The sequence below is a fragment of the Spea bombifrons genome, chromosome 4, assembly GCF_027358695.1.
Source record: "Spea bombifrons isolate aSpeBom1 chromosome 4, aSpeBom1.2.pri, whole genome shotgun sequence".
In the NCBI taxonomy this organism is placed as follows: Eukaryota; Metazoa; Chordata; class Amphibia; order Anura; family Pelobatidae; genus Spea; species Spea bombifrons.
In genome coordinates, this window is record NC_071090.1 from 34,169,626 (window position 1) to 34,186,899 (window position 17,274).

Below are 17,274 nucleotides of genomic sequence, written 5' to 3' on the forward strand. Positions count from 1 at the left end.
AAATGTTACAAATGCTAAAATGCTAGATTTGATTTTCAGGGATAGTGAACTGGTTAGAAAGAGAAGATAGAGGCAATACCCGTTCTTGTTGGTAGTAAAGTGGTGTTTTTCTGCTCCAAGTTGATGGCCACAAAACACCCCCACGTGATATGACAAGCGGTGTGTCCTGCCTGAATTTCCTTGTCTATTTTGTCGCATTAACAGCTCAGTGGAGTTTGCTATCCCAGTTTGGAGGTAACGGAGGTAACGGAAGTATGGAAAATGCTACACCCAATCACAAATGAATGGAATCTTGCTGAGCCAATAGAGACTCAACTCCTACCTAGGAAGTGACTTGGTGTGGCACATTAAGGAACATCTCACATTTTTAATCTTTTATGGAAATAAAATGAATTATTTAAGTGTGTGTATTTTTTTTTAATATATTCCTTTGCTTTGTAGTTGTCACTGCAGATGGTAGGAAGTGCTAGCACTTGCACCTTTAAAGGGAGGCTATAGAAAATGCTAATTTGGTCAGTGAACAAGCTTGGTGAAGCCTTCTGGCTGCTGATTGGTGGCTGGAGTCCAGGGCTCAGCCAATCAGAAGCTGACCCTGAGCCCTAGCCTCCTGATTGGTGGGTGGTGTCACCTGACCAGGGCTGACCAATCAGAGAGGTGAACCTGGGCCGGCTGCTGATTGGTTGCTGGGGTTAGCTGACTAGACTCAGCCAATCAGCAGCTGACACTGAGCCCTAGCCTCCTGATTGGCAGGTGGTGTCACCTGACCAGGGCTGACCAATCAGAGATAGGTGAGCCAGGGCCGGCCAATCAGAGAGAGGTGAGCCAGGGCCGGCTGCTGATTGGTTGCTGGTGTCAGCTGACTAGGCTCAGCCAATCATTAGCTGTCCCTGAGCCCTAGCCTCCTGATTGGTGGGGGGTATCACCTGAACAGTGCTGACCTATCAGAGAGAGATGAGGCAGGGCCGGCTGCTGATTGGTTGCTGGAGTCAGCTGATTAGGCTCAGCCAATCAGCAGCTGGCCCTGAGCCCTAGCCTCCTGATTGGTTGGTGGTGTCACCTGACCACTCAAAAAGTGGTGAAACCAACATAGTACCATATTGCATGCTACTTTATTATTTTTTATGAGCAACTAATTTCTTGGTTTTATGGGCACCAAACAGAGAGTTAACATCCAACATAACTCCCGTGGGAAAAGCTGACAGTAGCTGGATTTGAACTTGCGAGCAATTGAGTGGAAGTCCAACAACTTAACCATGACTCCAAGCAAGAGTTTCCGGACTTCTTTGGGGGGTAATGGATAGTCTCTTTAGCGTAACTGTTTAGGTGTTAATCTTGGATTCTTGAGGTTCTGGGTTCAATTCCCTGAGACTTAAATTTCATCTTTTTTTTGGATGTTTTATTTTTTTGTGTGCTTTTTTGCATTTGGTAAGGGAGAAAAAGCGATTCTGAGCAACCACGTAGACCAAAACATAAGCCATCTTGTCTTTGCCCTTACAAGCCACCATTCTTTAGTTTATTTAGTGTGTTTCCTTGGGAGTTACGTCGGCTAAGGGACCATATAGGGGCTTGTTTTTCCAAACAATTACGCCTCTTCTGGTGTAGTGGTGTAGTGGTGTAGTGGTGTAGTGGTGTAGTGGTGTAGTGGTGTAGTGGTGTAGTGGTGTAGTGGTGTAGTGGTGTAGTGGTGTAGTGGTGTAGTGGTGTAGTGGTGTAGTGGTGTAGTGGTGTAGTGGTGTAGTGGTGTAGTGGTGTAGTGGTTGGGCGTTCTGAGTTCAATTCCTTGTGTTTCCATCTTTACCTAGATCTGTTTGGTTGTTTTTGAGAATAAAAGCGATTCTTAGTAACCACGTAGACCTAAACATAAGACATCTTGTCTCTGCCCTTACAAGCCACTGTTTTTTAGTTTATTTAGTGTTTGTTTGGGAGTCAGGCTAGGTAAACGACTCTATGGGGGATTGTTTTTCACAGGCACTATGCGTGTTCTCTGTGGTGTAGTGGTTAAGGGTATGGATGTGGTTTCTTGAGATTCTGAGTTTAATTCCCAACATGTTCATATTTACCTACATCCGTTAACATTTTTTTTTTTTTTGAGAAGAAAAGCGACTCTTAGTAACCATGTAGACCAAAGCATGACATCTTGTCTCTGCCCTTACAAGCCAGAGAGGTTCTGCGTTCAATTCCCTATGTCTTCATAGTGCGTTTGTTTGGGAGTCAGGCCAAGTAAAGGACTGTATGGGGGGGGGACGAAAGGATCGTTTCTGTTGGCACTTATTCCTGTTCTCTGTGGTGCAATATTTAAGATGTTGGATTTGGTTCCTGAGATTCTGGGTTCAATTCCTTCATGCTTTACCGTTTCTTGGACATAGACAAAAACACAAGCCACTCAGTCTCTGCCCTTGCAAGCCGCCATTTTTTGGTTTATTTAGTGTGTTTGTTTGTGAGGAAGGCTAGCTACAAGACTACATTGATGTAAAAAAACAATGGATAGTTTCAGGGAAAAGGCATTGTTAGTGTCTGTAGTGTAGAGCTTAAGGTGGGGGACTCAGGTACTTCAGTACCTGGGTTCGATTTCATGGTAGTCCTTTATTCAACTGTCTCTCATCTCTGTTTTGTTTTAGGCTAGGGCTTATCGTTTTACAGTATTTCCCCTGTCTCTGGTTTTATATTGCCATTGGTCCTATTCTTTTGTTTTGGTGTTTTCCTGCCTCCACCTTTGCTCCTACTGAAGGCACAAGGTTTCTCTGACCCTATTGTCTTCAATAATGCTAATGTCTTTTCGTTAGCTTATCATGAGTTCTCCTTCCCATTGCTTGAATGTGTCATGTTCAATCCCTTTCTGTTGTGTTGTGTCTCTGTAGCTAACTGGCTTGATGTGTGCATACTAGGCCCATTAGAAGGCAGGTGCTACAGTACAAATAGTGGGGTTTATTCACTAAGGCGAGAGTTTTCAGAAGGGTTTCCATTCCCAATACCTTACTTTAACAGCGTTAGCCAGGGCCAACACTGTCTGCTTTCTCCAGGAGATAACACAAGAGTCAAGGGGCTTGTGCGAAGTTGAAGATTATTGAACTCTCCATCGTACAGGTTAGCCAAATTCTTCCTGCACAAAAGCTCACCAAAACATTCTCTTCATAACGTCAGACCTCAATCGGTCCTGGGCCTCATGTTGGTTTTTATGCCTATCCCATGCATGTTTACATTCTCTCACTTTATTAGCCTCTACCGCTTCTGCTGGGAGGCTGTTCCATTTCTCTACCACTCTCGGAGTAAAACTTCTTTATATTACATCTAACCCTCTGACTCACTAGTTTCAGATTATGACCTTGTTTAACCACTTCTCCTCTTTTGAAACAAACATCCCTCCTGTTATTGGTTAAATGCCTTTAAGGATTTGCAGTATTTTCTCCAAACCTATACATATTGAGGTACCTTAGTCTTTCCTGATCCTGAGCCTGCATTATTCTTATCTACAATGGTAAGTTGAACATTTCCTTTCACTGTAACTCATCTAGCGCTCAGAGAATTGTTTCTTCTTTACATGTAGAGATACTTAATAGTTTATTGGTTTTAAATTGCAGTTTCAGTGTTTCTCTTTTTTTACTTTATCTTTTGTATTCTTCACTTTTGTTTTCTTTTCCCCAATGTCTTCATCCCTTTCTCCAAGGTCTGTATCTTACTCTTCTAGCCCATCCAATCTCATTGTATACCTCCTAGTACCCCTATACTCTGCTTTGCAATTCACTTGTTTTGCTTATAACGTTTTGTTGTTGAGGGGTTGTTGTTGTTGTTGCAAGGAACCTGTTGCATCAGCATGAGTTAATATGCATTGTACATATTCCAAATAATGAAACATGTTGTTTTGTTCAGCATAGCATACATAATGTAATCAAAGTACACATTTGAAACATATGAGCCAATGCCTGTAAGTGCCATGTTGTATCCAATCTGAACCATTGTATGGTTTGTAGACTGGGTCATCCTCTCCATCTGATAAATGTGTTTGAGTGTCACCAAAACGTTTCCAATAGCAGGTGGATCAGTCTGTTTCAGTTTCTTGCAATCTTTACAAATAAAAATAGGAACCCCAGTAACCTCCTATGAAATGTTATTTTTATATGCTGAGGGATGGCCACCATAATGTGCACTTCTGGTGAAGACCTTTTTTGGTAACCTCTGAATATCTAAAGACTTTTGCTAAATGAATAAAACCCTCTCCCAAATTTCTGGAGAATATTGCAATGACACCCCACAAGAAAAAAAACACACACACCAAAAAAAAAAAATATATATATATTATAACATATAGAAATGAAACCATGTGAGTATGGAGCTTGTGTTGGCCCAGGACAGCATGGGTACCTATAATAATTAACAATATTGCCATTGTAAATAACACATTGATATCATTTTATTCCCATATGAAACAGATCTACCAGTTTCTCTACGCCTCATTTAGCATTTTAATGTTATTATTATGAACTTCCCACCTCTCAGTACTGTATGTCCCGTTCAGTTCTTCTATTAAATTGAGAAGTCTCCCTCAACAGTTAGTTTCCACTCTGCTTTTAGTTCCCTGGCCAAATGTTCTTTCTCTTAATCTTTTTGCCTTCCCCCTTGTCAGTACATTTATTTAAATAGCGCCAGCCGGTTTCATGTAGCTGTGCCATATTCTGCCATGCCATGATCATTTCTGGCTGTGAGTGCACCGTCTTCTTCTCACTTCCCTTTACCAGGGGATTTCCACTGTACCTTATTCCTTTCTGTCTATGTCCATGCTCAGTCTTTCCATATCTGTTCTGGTCGGTCAAAGACAAGGGCTTCAGCATTAAGAAACACAACACACTGGATAGATGGGCCCAATGGTTCATATTGTAATTTAATATCTGTTTGTTTTGGAAGAAAACATCGCCACTGTGGTCATCCTAGTCTGTGTCCCACAGGGTAGCTCACAATAGCCAAGGGTGTGTGGCACCACACTATCTCAAGAATATTGGCACCTTAATTACTATAAAGTCTTTAACACTGTCATGCTTTCTTGAAATAGAGGAAGAAATGATTGTAGCCCCTCCATGGACACTGGCTAAAGAGAAGACTTGGCCCTCCATTACAGGTAAGACCTTTCTGCTTAAAAAAGAGATTGAGAGCGCATACATCTAATAATAAGTTGGCTAAGGATGTTAGTTTGATGTGTCTATGTCTGTGTATCTCTACTTTGGGGGTTGTCCCTAAAAAAGAAGCGGGTAAGCTCCACTTAATTTATCACTTGTCCTTCCTTAGGAGCCGCTTGGTCAATGATGGTATTGATCCCCAGCTATGCACCGTGTCGCATACGTCTTTTGAATTGGTGGCCTATTGGGTGAGGACTTTTGGTAGGGCTGTGCTGATGGCTGAGTGGCAAATAAGGGTGCAAAGAACTGACATCCCTTCTACTTTGGTGTGAGTATCATAGCCTTAAACGCACAGCATAGTATTTAATTTCCAACAGAGACAAATTGATTTAAACTAAAGAACATTCTACAGTATCCTAACAACACCAAAAAGTTAATAAAACATGCAATAAAATGAAAAACAAAACAGAGGTTCATTTCAGTTTGCAAGAAATGTATTTATTAGAAGTATAAGAGAACATAATTATGAATATGATTTATAAGAATATCAAATCAAATAAGGTAATTACGTGAAACAGCAACCATAGCCTTCTTCATGGTGCATCGAAGTAAAGGAACACTGTGGGAGAAATATGAAATCCAAATCAGTGATCAATGTTATTAGAAAGAAAAAACATAGTCTAGTAGTTTATGATGCACAATAAAAACACTATATTTCAAACTGTTTGCTTTAAAAGCATACTATTTAAATGCATTAAAAAGAAAACATTTAACAATATAGAAAACAATTAACTCTTGATTCATAAGTAGTCAATGGTAGCAAGAAAATGGTATTACCTGCATTCACACTAATATGGACTTTATAACAGAATAATATGTACTAATAACATTATTACATATTTGAAGTTGTTTTTGCTCTCTCATCTTACTCCTTAGATGTACATAATATGGTTTCTAAGTTTTTCCTGACATCTTTTTTTCAGTAAGACTAAATCAAATCACTTTGTATACTTGCATTCATTCTTTCTTTAGTGAATAGACCTCCTGGCTTCCTTAGACATTGCTTCCATAATTATAAGGTGTAACAATGATTTTATAAGGACTTGCTTCTTTCTCATAGAGGAAAAATGACATTCCAACCCCCATATGGCACATTAACAAATATTTAAATCAAATGCTTGCTTAATAAATTCCTCTACTAACATACTATCCAGTTCCGCCACTGGAGATCTGTCTATAATAATAATAAAAATAATAATTAAATATTTATTTTTAGTTTCTGTATCGACCAAATCTTGTCCTGTAACACCCTGAATACTATGTGACCTAACATATATTGGGTAACACTGTCTCCTTTCCTTCCCTTTCTATCCTTTCTACACACTGTTGTGGCTATATCCCAGTTATGAGATTCACAAAACCACAACTGCAATGGCAACCAAATCCAAACTATGTTTATTTGTAATTTAAGTTAAATCAGTAAACTTCAAGTATTTGTATACATAGCCTTACTTTTGGTCCCTTCTGACCATACAATAAATTTGTTGTCATTTTGTATACATTCTGCTTCACGCTGTGCATGTCCTTTCATAAATCAAGCTTCCAGTGATAGCACTTCTCTGCTTCTTTATCGCCCAGGCCTCTATCACTGCTTTCCTCTTTAACTCATCCTATATATTGTATCATCACTTTCCGCATATCACCATATGTTAGTCATGTACATACATGAAAGCGGTGTAAATAAATTGCTGTGTAAATAAATGTCTATAAATGCTTTTGAGAATGAATTCTCATTTTTTTGAGAATCCAAACTATAGATATATTTTTAGTTTAAAAGGTTTAGAAAGTAGTTTGTTTTAGGTAAAATTATGGACTACAGTGGTTTAATCAGCCTTTTTAAACAAAATAATACATTATTGTACTAAAACTACTATGTAATTAGAGAAATTGTTACAAAATGTAAAAAATACAGATAGAAATATTACAAAATAACTTACAGTAAAGTATGTTACTCTTTCGCTTAGCCAAGTAAGCCACCTGAGCCACCTAAGACAGGCAATTCACCATCACCATTAAGAAGGTCATCAACAAGTTCCACCTGTATAGGAAAGAAAATCTTACAATCGATCTATTCTCTAGAGTGAGTTTGCAGAACACTTGAATTCTCCAACTCCTTGGCAACACTATGTATTATCATGGGTAATCCCTAGTGAACATCTACTGGAAGATGGTCTCCAAGCAATGGGAAATCAAGGCTGATATACAGTATATAGTTGTATGAATGGCAATATGTATACCATCAAAGATAAAACCTCTACCAGTAAAGTTACTTCTACTAACACAATTTCAAGTTAAATTTTTATTTAATTTTAATTTCACAAAAGTATATTTTGGAATAATAGATATATATATCCTAAAGGTGAAGATCCTGTGAGGTTACAAAAAAATAAGACATACTTTATTCATTAGATACTCTTAACATATAGAGCTGTGGGATACAGGCTTTTCTATGCATCTGCTGTATGCAATGTAACCTGATAACTGTTTGTCTATTTTAATTATCTTTTTCATTTTATGAACCATTTTGTTCACTGGATTCCAAATGTATGTTTCTAGTTCTGACTTTGCATCATTTTGTTACGGTAGTATATATAGTATTATTGCTCTTAACTGCTTCAAAACTATTATACATGTTATACTGAAGGCCACTACTCATTTAGCAAAGATCAGTGGTTTTCCATTGTGGTGCTTAAGTCTGGTTCTGTCTTATTTATCAGAACAAAGTACAATGTGGCCATTGATCGGAAAGAATATAAAGTTTTCCTAAGGAATCTAATCTAAAACAATTGCCTGTAAACATCCATTTGTGTGCAATAATGAAATATTTTAATGATAATGGTGTAAAGCACTCACTTGGTCAGAAATACTGTTAAATTTTATTTTCTATTTTATACCCATATTTAGATATTTTTTCTATGAAATCACTTTTGTCATCTGCAGCCCACCATAGAGGTAACCTAGACAGCATGCAGGAAGTTCTCTTGGTAGAAGCCACAACTTGCCCTGAGCCCACTTTGGAGTGTTGGCATATGTATCAATAGGCGGCCAGCCAAATAGAAAATGGGACAGTGGTTCAGAAATATAATTAACACTAAACCTAGGGCTTACTGTGACTATATATATTTTCTTAAAGCTACTTTTTATGTTTAGAGCATTACTATTTGTTACTTATTTTTTTCAAATGTTGCTTTATATAAAGTACAATTCTTTATATAAAGGGCATAAGCATGATACACTTACCACGGGACATAGCAGGGTACCTACAAGTGCCTGGATTAAGTCGATTTGCTAAACAAATAACAATTGAAAATGTTTAAGAAAACATAAGAATAGTAATATAATGTAATTTTACATGCAACAGCCAACAACTTAGCAAAGGCCTACACACTGGCAAAGTTATTTTGAGTAGTATGTGTTCTAGTTATCCTTAAACTATACTCTTAAAGATCTATATTATGTATGTAATATTGCATTAGAAAATGTATGTATACGATATATATATATATATATATATATTTCTAGATTCAAATTTCCTCTTCTTGGCTTTATACCCCTTTCAGATATTGCTCCCCTTTTGTTAAGTTTGCACTCTCCGATAAATCCCGCAACCTGACTTTTACGACACTGACAATTAACAGGGATGACAAAAAGCGAGGGATCATAGCAATTAAATATATGTATAATGTTTTTTTGTACACATTTTAGCTTCACTACATAGCTATTACTTAGGAAACAAAATAAAATATATATATTATATAATATATAAAACAAATGCTTAAGTTACAGAGTCGTAAAGTGTGAGGGAGGCCAATAATACCTTTAATACACAAAAAAATAGTGATGCCATATAAACTTACCAAAACCTTTCTCACAAGTTCACGTGTTGCGTTATCCACTAACTTGGCAGCTTCTACAGAAAGGTTTTCCTGAAAAATAGGAATGTTAGAGGGGGCAATAAAAGAGATTAACTACATTAATGTTTACTTCAAGGTTTGCGTACTTCCATTTTTCATAGGGTGTATTTTTTTGCTAGTAATAATATATGTAAAATATAGTATCTGAAAATATCAAAAAAGTCCATAATGCTTTATATATTTATATTATTATTATTATTATTACAACACCCAAATCATGGTAATCTCACTGAAGGAAAAAATAAACGTCTGCGTCAGTGTTGCTGCTGGTTGTCCAAATAATCTTGCTATGGGTACAATTATCGAGCATTAAATCATATTATTACACCAGGGCACAGTTTCTGTTTTCATTAAAAGTTGAATAATACAAGGTTTCAACTCATTATGGAATGAATCATGGGCAGACTAAATGGGGTGATGTTTTTTATTGTCCAATAAATTCTATGTAATTCTATGTTTCTATGTGCTAATATATAAGCACCATGTGATATTTTTATATAGCATAAAACCAATGCCAGGGCAACAAAAGGATATTGTGTTTACAAGCTTGTTTAATACAAATATACTATTATGCAAATCATGAGAAGATAACCTTGTAACATATTGCAGTGGTATCCAGTGATGATTTGTAGCACAAGGCTAAATATTATACAATATTAATTGTAAACTGTTTGTTTAAATGCTACTTGAAGAATTTCCCATTTTAAACATAGTTTTAGCTTATAGAGGATTGATATTCTAAAGAAAAATCTTGTTGGATCAAAAAAAAAAGAATCCTGTGTATTTTTTTTTTTTGAAAAATAAATCTTACCAGTTCATCCCGAGTTCCTAGCAGTTCATCTAGGCCGCAACCAAGATTCTCCTGTTAAAAAGGGAAAACAGAATACAGAGAATTTCAAATTTGGCTAATATAGGTGATTGGTCAATTTTTACATGGATGAATATGGATGGTTAAAAAACATATACTGTCACATTTTTAACAAAATAATCTTAGCCAGACCTAGAAATGTGCAAATCAGGAGCATGACTAGAAATAACAGGGTGGTGCAAAAATTGCCTCCGGGCAAATAAATTGTTCATTGTGTATTTGTATTTAATCTCAACAGGTAAGTATTATATCACAATGTAATGCCAGAGACCAAAAAGTTATTTACAATTTACAAATTGTGTTTTGGGTTTTTTTAGATCAAGAGACCCACACCCAAGCCTGTATACTTTTTACTTTAATTGTCCCATTTGTTTATTTTATCTAACTCTATACTTACATTATAAGCTGTTTATACTTTGAGACACTGAGGAGCAGCTGCCATTCTGGTACAGGTTTCCTTTCTGGCATAATACTTTTCTAATAATGTTCTTTAGGAGAAAGTACATCAATTTGGGATCTTATTACTATTTCACTAAAGTATTATACAAAATGCAATCTACCTAGTGATATTGTACAATTTCCTATAATTAGGGCCTTTGTTAATCTTCTTTATTTAAACAAATATGCAAATAAATAGTTGCTTTAAAACAATTAATTGAATTTACTTACTAAGGCATCATAGAGCTCAAGATATAGCCTATCAGGGTCGTTAGCCTGAAAAAAATAATCATCATGTTTTGTTATGACAAAATACGATTTTCTTTTTTCATTCCTCTATGACCTTTACATCTGTATGAATATGTTACAGTGAAAGACCGAAATCTGTAGAATGTTGACATTCACCGGTGAATGTCAACATTCACATAGTCGCTTGGTGTATGTCCGAAATATTTGCTAAATACCCTTATTTCTTACTTACACCGGCCAATGTCGACATTCACCAAGTACTAATGGTGAATGTCGGAGATTTATATTTTCTTCTCCGTATTTCAGTGGCGATAAAATATCACAAGGGTGACGTAACTTTTTCGCCTCTCTTTCCGAGAGGAGTGACCAAGAACTTAAAACAAACAGCACATTTCCAATAAGAAAAGAAAATATAATATTAATAATAAAAGGATTCAATTATGTGATTAGAAACTTATTTATTGCAACAACTTAAACTATTATGACATTTTGAATTACACAGAAGTCCCTTGCTTTTGCAACTGCATTTATTTGTGGAACACTTCCTTTTGCAATGACAGCGTGTATAGCCTTGCCCGCCGCTTCTCGAATTAGCTGCAGCTGCTTCTCTCAGCCCTCGGCTCCTCTCTTTTTGACCTCCACCAGAGCATATCTGTGATTGTCGACATACACCGGTGAGGGTCCGAATGTAATATAATGAAATGAAATATTCCATCTTTCACCGACGTATTTGGTATGTGTTGACATTCACCGGTGAAAGTCGACATTCACCAATTTTGGTCTTTCACGGTAACATCTATACAAGCTTTAATGAATATATTTTTATATAATAAATAATAGCGTAGGTAGTGATAATCGGGATGCTAATGGTGCTTAATTAAATGTGTTGGCGTTGTCATTGTTAGGTCATCTTTATCCAGACCCTGCACCACCACTACCCTTTCAATAACAAAATTATAATTCAATTGGTCGCTGGTTGCTTCTTTCACGCTGTTCTGTGCGTAAAGAAACCATGAAAATATAAATCCCATTTATATTATGGACTGATAAGCTAAGTGCTATCTCACCGCATCCCCAAACTATCCTGAAGTGGCTGTATCTTTAGATCTGGCCACGTAACGTTGAATGCCTCACTCTGATGTGACCCTGGAAAATGGATCCTGAGGCATTGTTATACTTGGTTTTCCCGGGCCTTGGTTTATGTCAACTGACATATATACTTACTTTACATGCAATAGCTTGAAGTTCATCTACAAGGTTTGGAACATTTTGCTGCAATGTAAAAAGAATGCATACTTTTCAACATATAGAATAGAAATAAATATTAACAAATTTGTAGGAAAAAAAATATAAAATAAATGGAAAGCAATGCATAACCATCTCTTCTTAAAGTATGACATAGTTTAGACACTGTTTGGGTGTTTTTATGATTTATACACTACATAAACATTTAGGCACACAACATAAGTTTATGTTGCAATAACAGACACACTAATAATGTAACCCAGACTTCAAAAGTCACGTTTCCTAGACATCTGGTTTTATTTATAACAGTTTATTTATAATGGCGTCACTTTTGGGGGCATCGCATTTCACATGGAAAATGTGTTAACCATGTGTAGATAAAAATATATTCTAGTGGAATTCTTCTAGCTCTTAGTTTTATGTTGCAAGTATTGTAAGAATAAAGATGAAAATTATCTACAAGCACTTGTACAATGCTCTCTGAAGAATTATAAGAATAATGTAGCTCATCTACTACATGGTTTTTACTGAGGCAAATGATGCATGTTTAGATTAAATTGATGAACCACAGTGCACTAAGCTCTAGTCCTGTAATTTCCCAACCATAAAGACAGGCAAGAAAAACAAAGTCCATGGTGACCTGCACTCTTGGGGGCTCAGGTGCCACAAATGTTTCTCTCTGCCCAGATGCTATAGGATATGTTGGAACAACAAAGTCTTAACTTCCTTTTCAATATGGAGGGTGAGCTTAAAGATCAATAGAGGGAGGTTAGAAATAGAAAAGCTTCATGATAATCATCCTCCCTGGGCTTACGTTCTGGGGCTGAGACTCGTTGTGGCATTTTCAAAAAAAAAAATGTAAATATGAAAAACTGACAAACTTTGCAAACAGAAATTATGGTGTACAAATTGTTGGTTATTTTGTGACAGAAAAAGATATATAAACAAGATATACATACGGCCAAAAGTTTCTCCACGCATTCTGAGGCAAGTAGATCACCCAACTGTAATAAAAATATGTTGTACTACGTTATTATTTTTTTTACACCATGTATATAACCTTTATATATTGACATTTCATTATGTGCCCTACTATTCAGCACATTTCCACTTTTTTCTACTCTTTTACTTAACATTAGATATACAAGAAATACAATTTCATGCAAAGGAATAACTGAGAGGAATTAGTTGATGTTTGAGTAATGTGGTAGTTCAGAAAATGAAATGTAATATTATATAAACATGTAAACCAATGAAAAAAAAACACAAAATGAGCAATTTACAATCAAGACTGACACAATATAAGGTTTCTGAAATAATAAATAAGGAATATAGCATATCATTTTAATTATGAATGTGTTAATGAAGGGAATCTACTGATTTGACTCAAGAAACTGACCAAGTCTCTTGAGTCTTGATTATTTCCAAAGAATTTACAAACTACATTCTAAAATTATTATTGTGTATGTGAAGGCCAATTACTTTATCTTCTGCCAATCATTGAAAATATTAATAAAATAAATTATGTTTACGCATAGCTAAAATCCTAATGAAGTAGCAGTTTCATTCATTTGCTAGTGCAGGGCTTGACAAATTTGTTGTGAATCTAGGCGCCAGCTAAAAAAGTTAGGAGCCAGGATTTTTTTTTTAAACTAACAGTTGGTGAGGAGTGATCTGATCATCAGCCCACTTACTAAAATCACAGCATTTGACCTGGAAGCACCCTGGACTTTCAGGTCAGTGCTGTTTTTTAACCCCTTAAGGACAATAGGGGTTATTACTCGTAGTATATTTTGGGACAATGGCTATTTTAACATTTTTCGGTGTTCCTGTTTAGCTGTGATTTTCTTCTTTCTCATTTCGTGCTCCCACACATATTATATATTGTTTTTTTCAGGACAAACAGGGCTTTCTTTAGATACCATTAATTTTATCATATCATCTAATTTACTATAAAAAAAAATGATAAAATATGGGGATTTTTTGTTAAAAAATTACTTTTTCTCACTTTTAAACAAAAAACTTTTACTCATCTGCAAAAACGAATGAAAAAACCTGCTAAATAGATTCTACTATTTGTCCTGAGTTTAGAAATACACAATGTTTTTATGTTTTTTTGCTTTTTTCTGCACGTTATGGGGCAATAAGTACAGGTAGCGTTTTGCTATTTCAAAACCTTTTTTTCCAAATCTGGTAATTCTTCCCCCCATGTGCCATTTCGGGTATCTTTGAAGCCGGCCAATGCAATTTACCCCATCAAATCATATATTTTTAAAAACTAGACACCCCAAGGTATTTCACATGCTGGTAATTTAACCCTTTCCATGCACTAATTTTACCACCAGCCTTTGTGAAACTTTATGGTAGTAAATTTTTTTGTATTTTTTTCACACACGTTGTACTTCAGGTATAAATTTATCGCTCCTGGTATATGTCCCTGTCAAACAACACCCCAATATGTGTTCAGTAACATCTCCTGAGCGCAGTGATACCCCACATGCATGGGTTTGTTGGGTTATTTGGGAGGTAAAAGGCCGCCTTTGTGAGGTGTGTATTTTTTGGCCATTTAGACATCTGATCCTACTGCCCCCATGTCCCATATTTGGGACACCTTTGAACCCGGCCAATTCAATTTATCCCATCCACTCATGCATTTTTTAATACGAGACACCCTATGGGCATCTGTAATGCCAATATTTTAACTCTTTCCATGCTGGAATTTTTGTAAAGATAAAGAATTTTAGGACTTGCTTATTAGTTTTTTTTTTTTTGGTGACAGTGGGGATTTTTATATGTTGCCATATTATTTTTATTTTTTTTAAACATTTTTTTTATTTTTTTTTTTTTTTATTTTTTTTTTTTTTTTTTTTTTTTTTTACTAATCACTCATTAGTGAGCTGGGCTCCATTGACCTTGCATGGTTGGATGCAGTACCTGCATTCAACCTGCAGGAGTCTGGAGGGTCTGGATAGACCCTCTATGAACTCATTTCTATTGTTGATGCCATCCTGTGAATGACGGCAACGTCATTTACAGGATGGCACTTGTGGTTGCTCTTCGGAGCAATCACAAGGTGATCGGGGTAGGGGGGTAGTGTTACTGACATGCCTCGATATCGAGGCATGTCAGTAACACCATTTATGCTTAGGAAGCGATTCAGATCGCTTCCTAAGCTGTTTTAGCCGGGTGCCGCCGCGATCTTTCATGATCGGTGCGGCGGCGGCCATTTTTCTTCCGGGGAGGGCTGCCAAGGGCTGCCCTCCCCGGATCCACGGTCAGCCTCACTTGGGAGGCTTCCATGGATGCTGCAAAGCCGCCGATCGCGGCGAAAACGCAGCGATCGCGGCGATGCAGCTATTTAAGGGCAGCCCGTACATGTACGGGCATTGTCGTTAACCCGTTGCACGGCAACCCCGTACATGTACGTGGATTGTCGTTAAGGGGTTAAAGAAAAAATATTATTATTTTTTGGGGTTGTTTTTACTCTTTCAATGCTGATGTTCCTTTGGAGCACAGCATTGCATGATATTTAGTCCCCACAAGCTTGTGGGGACAAATGTTAACCCGGCAATGCCACGAATGTGTCATACACAATTGTGGCATTGAAGGGGTTAACGCTGCACTCTCAGGGAGCGATCAGGCAGCAGGGGGGTGTTGGGGCTGGTCTCCACACTCATGTGGAGACCTACGAACCCTCTCCCCTGTCCCTGAAGCTGCCTCTGGAAGCTGGGACGCAATTGCTGGTCTATAGACCAGCCATTGCAGGGGGAGTCTCTTTGATGACTGCTGTAGGCTTCCATGCCTACAGGAGTCATCAAAGGGCTTGTGGGGGCTCGTTTTTGCTGTTGCCCCGTACAGCAGCAGAGCCCCGTACAAAACGGTAATTAACCCCTAAATGACGCAATTGCGGCATCGAAGGGGTTAACGCTGCACTGTCGCTCTCATGGAGCGATCAGGCAGCAGGGGGATGTTGTGTCAGGTCCCCACACCCAATCAACACATCACCCCCTTCCCTGAAGCTGCCTGTGGCAGCTGAAAACGCGATTGCTGGTTTTCCTGCAACCGCGTTTTCAGCTTACAGGATCACTCCGTGGGAGTGATCACAGGCTTGGGGGCGGGCTCGGAGTGGCTGTGCTGTCTGCCCAGACTCCTGCAGCAATTGTTTGTGAATGTAACAGGCTGACAAACACCTAGGCACCAGGACAAAATTCTCTATCGCCATGGCGACCTGGCGCCTGGGATTTGTCGAGTCCTGTGCTAGTGTAATAAGTAAAAATATTGAAAAGCCCATGTGCATAAACTAAACAAAATGCATTTATTCACATATTAAATAAATAATAAATCCCAGAGAAAAACAACATAAATCAAATATGAGACTCAAGACCAAATGACAGATGTACCTACTTTAAGTATTTTAAACAAGTTCTTGTTTTTTTTTATATTAATGTTATATATTTATATATTTCACAGCAAAATAAACAATTACGTACCAAAGCGCATACAGCTTGAAAAAGTTTTTCTGTAACTCCTAAATCTGCCTATGGAGAAATGAACAGATGTTTATTGGCATTAGACAAACTTAATTTTGATAATTTTGACACATTTTTTTCAGTTTGTAATCAGTGAAACATTTGATTAAGAAACCTATTTCATAAAAACATACCTGTGGCAAAAAAAAACCAAAAGCCTCTGCTGTACATAATCTTTAAGGATTGCTTTTAATTTGCAGTTTTAATACATTTTTTCTTACTAATATGTGTAGTATGTAGATCTAAAATGTGTGTGATGCCTTTCTTTAAAATCACACAATATGCTGCATATTCAGTATATAATAAGTGTTTATGCTACAAATATTTTATTTTTATGAAAAAATAGGAAATCAACTTACCAAAAGTGGTTTTAATATGTCATCAATAAGATGTTCTAGAACTTCCCCAAGATGTTCAGTAAGTGACTCCTAGATTTAGTTAAATGGAATTCAAATTACATAACGATCCAGATGAAGTATTGCTGAACAAATAATTATACAAATCAAAATGTAATTCCCATATTTGGCGTATATATATATAACAGACTATGGAGTCTATTCACTAAATCCAAAGGTGCTCTTTAACTAAGACAAACGTACATACTACAGTAGTGTATTTTACTTGTGGCAGTGCCCCCGGCTGCCCCCTTCAGGGCTGCCATCCTGTGAAAGGGCTGGTTTGCGAGACCATGGGTCTTCCTTGTAACTGCCCCATTGAGCAGCCTTACACTGGGGAGCCAGATTACCCAAGAGGGCATTCTGTCCTTCAATTTTGCACCAGGGGTCTAGTTGGCCTAGGCCAGAATACGTTACTGCCGTAGTGACTAGGTTTAGTGTTAAACCAAGCAACATCTGTGCAAATGG

General features: G+C 37.1%; 1 long non-coding RNA gene across 1 annotated transcript; it reads right to left on the bottom strand.

Annotated features, from left to right (window-relative positions):
- Nucleotides 1–11,860: 11,860 nt before the first annotated feature.
- Nucleotides 11,861–16,840, bottom strand: LOC128492586 (uncharacterized). The gene is made up of 4 exons (XR_008354110.1): nucleotides 16,771–16,840; nucleotides 16,373–16,420; nucleotides 12,842–12,886; nucleotides 11,861–11,909 (listed from the first exon to the last, which is right to left on the bottom strand). It is a non-coding gene; the product is annotated as an uncharacterized LOC128492586 (long non-coding RNA).
- Nucleotides 16,841–17,274: the final 434 nt, after the last annotated feature.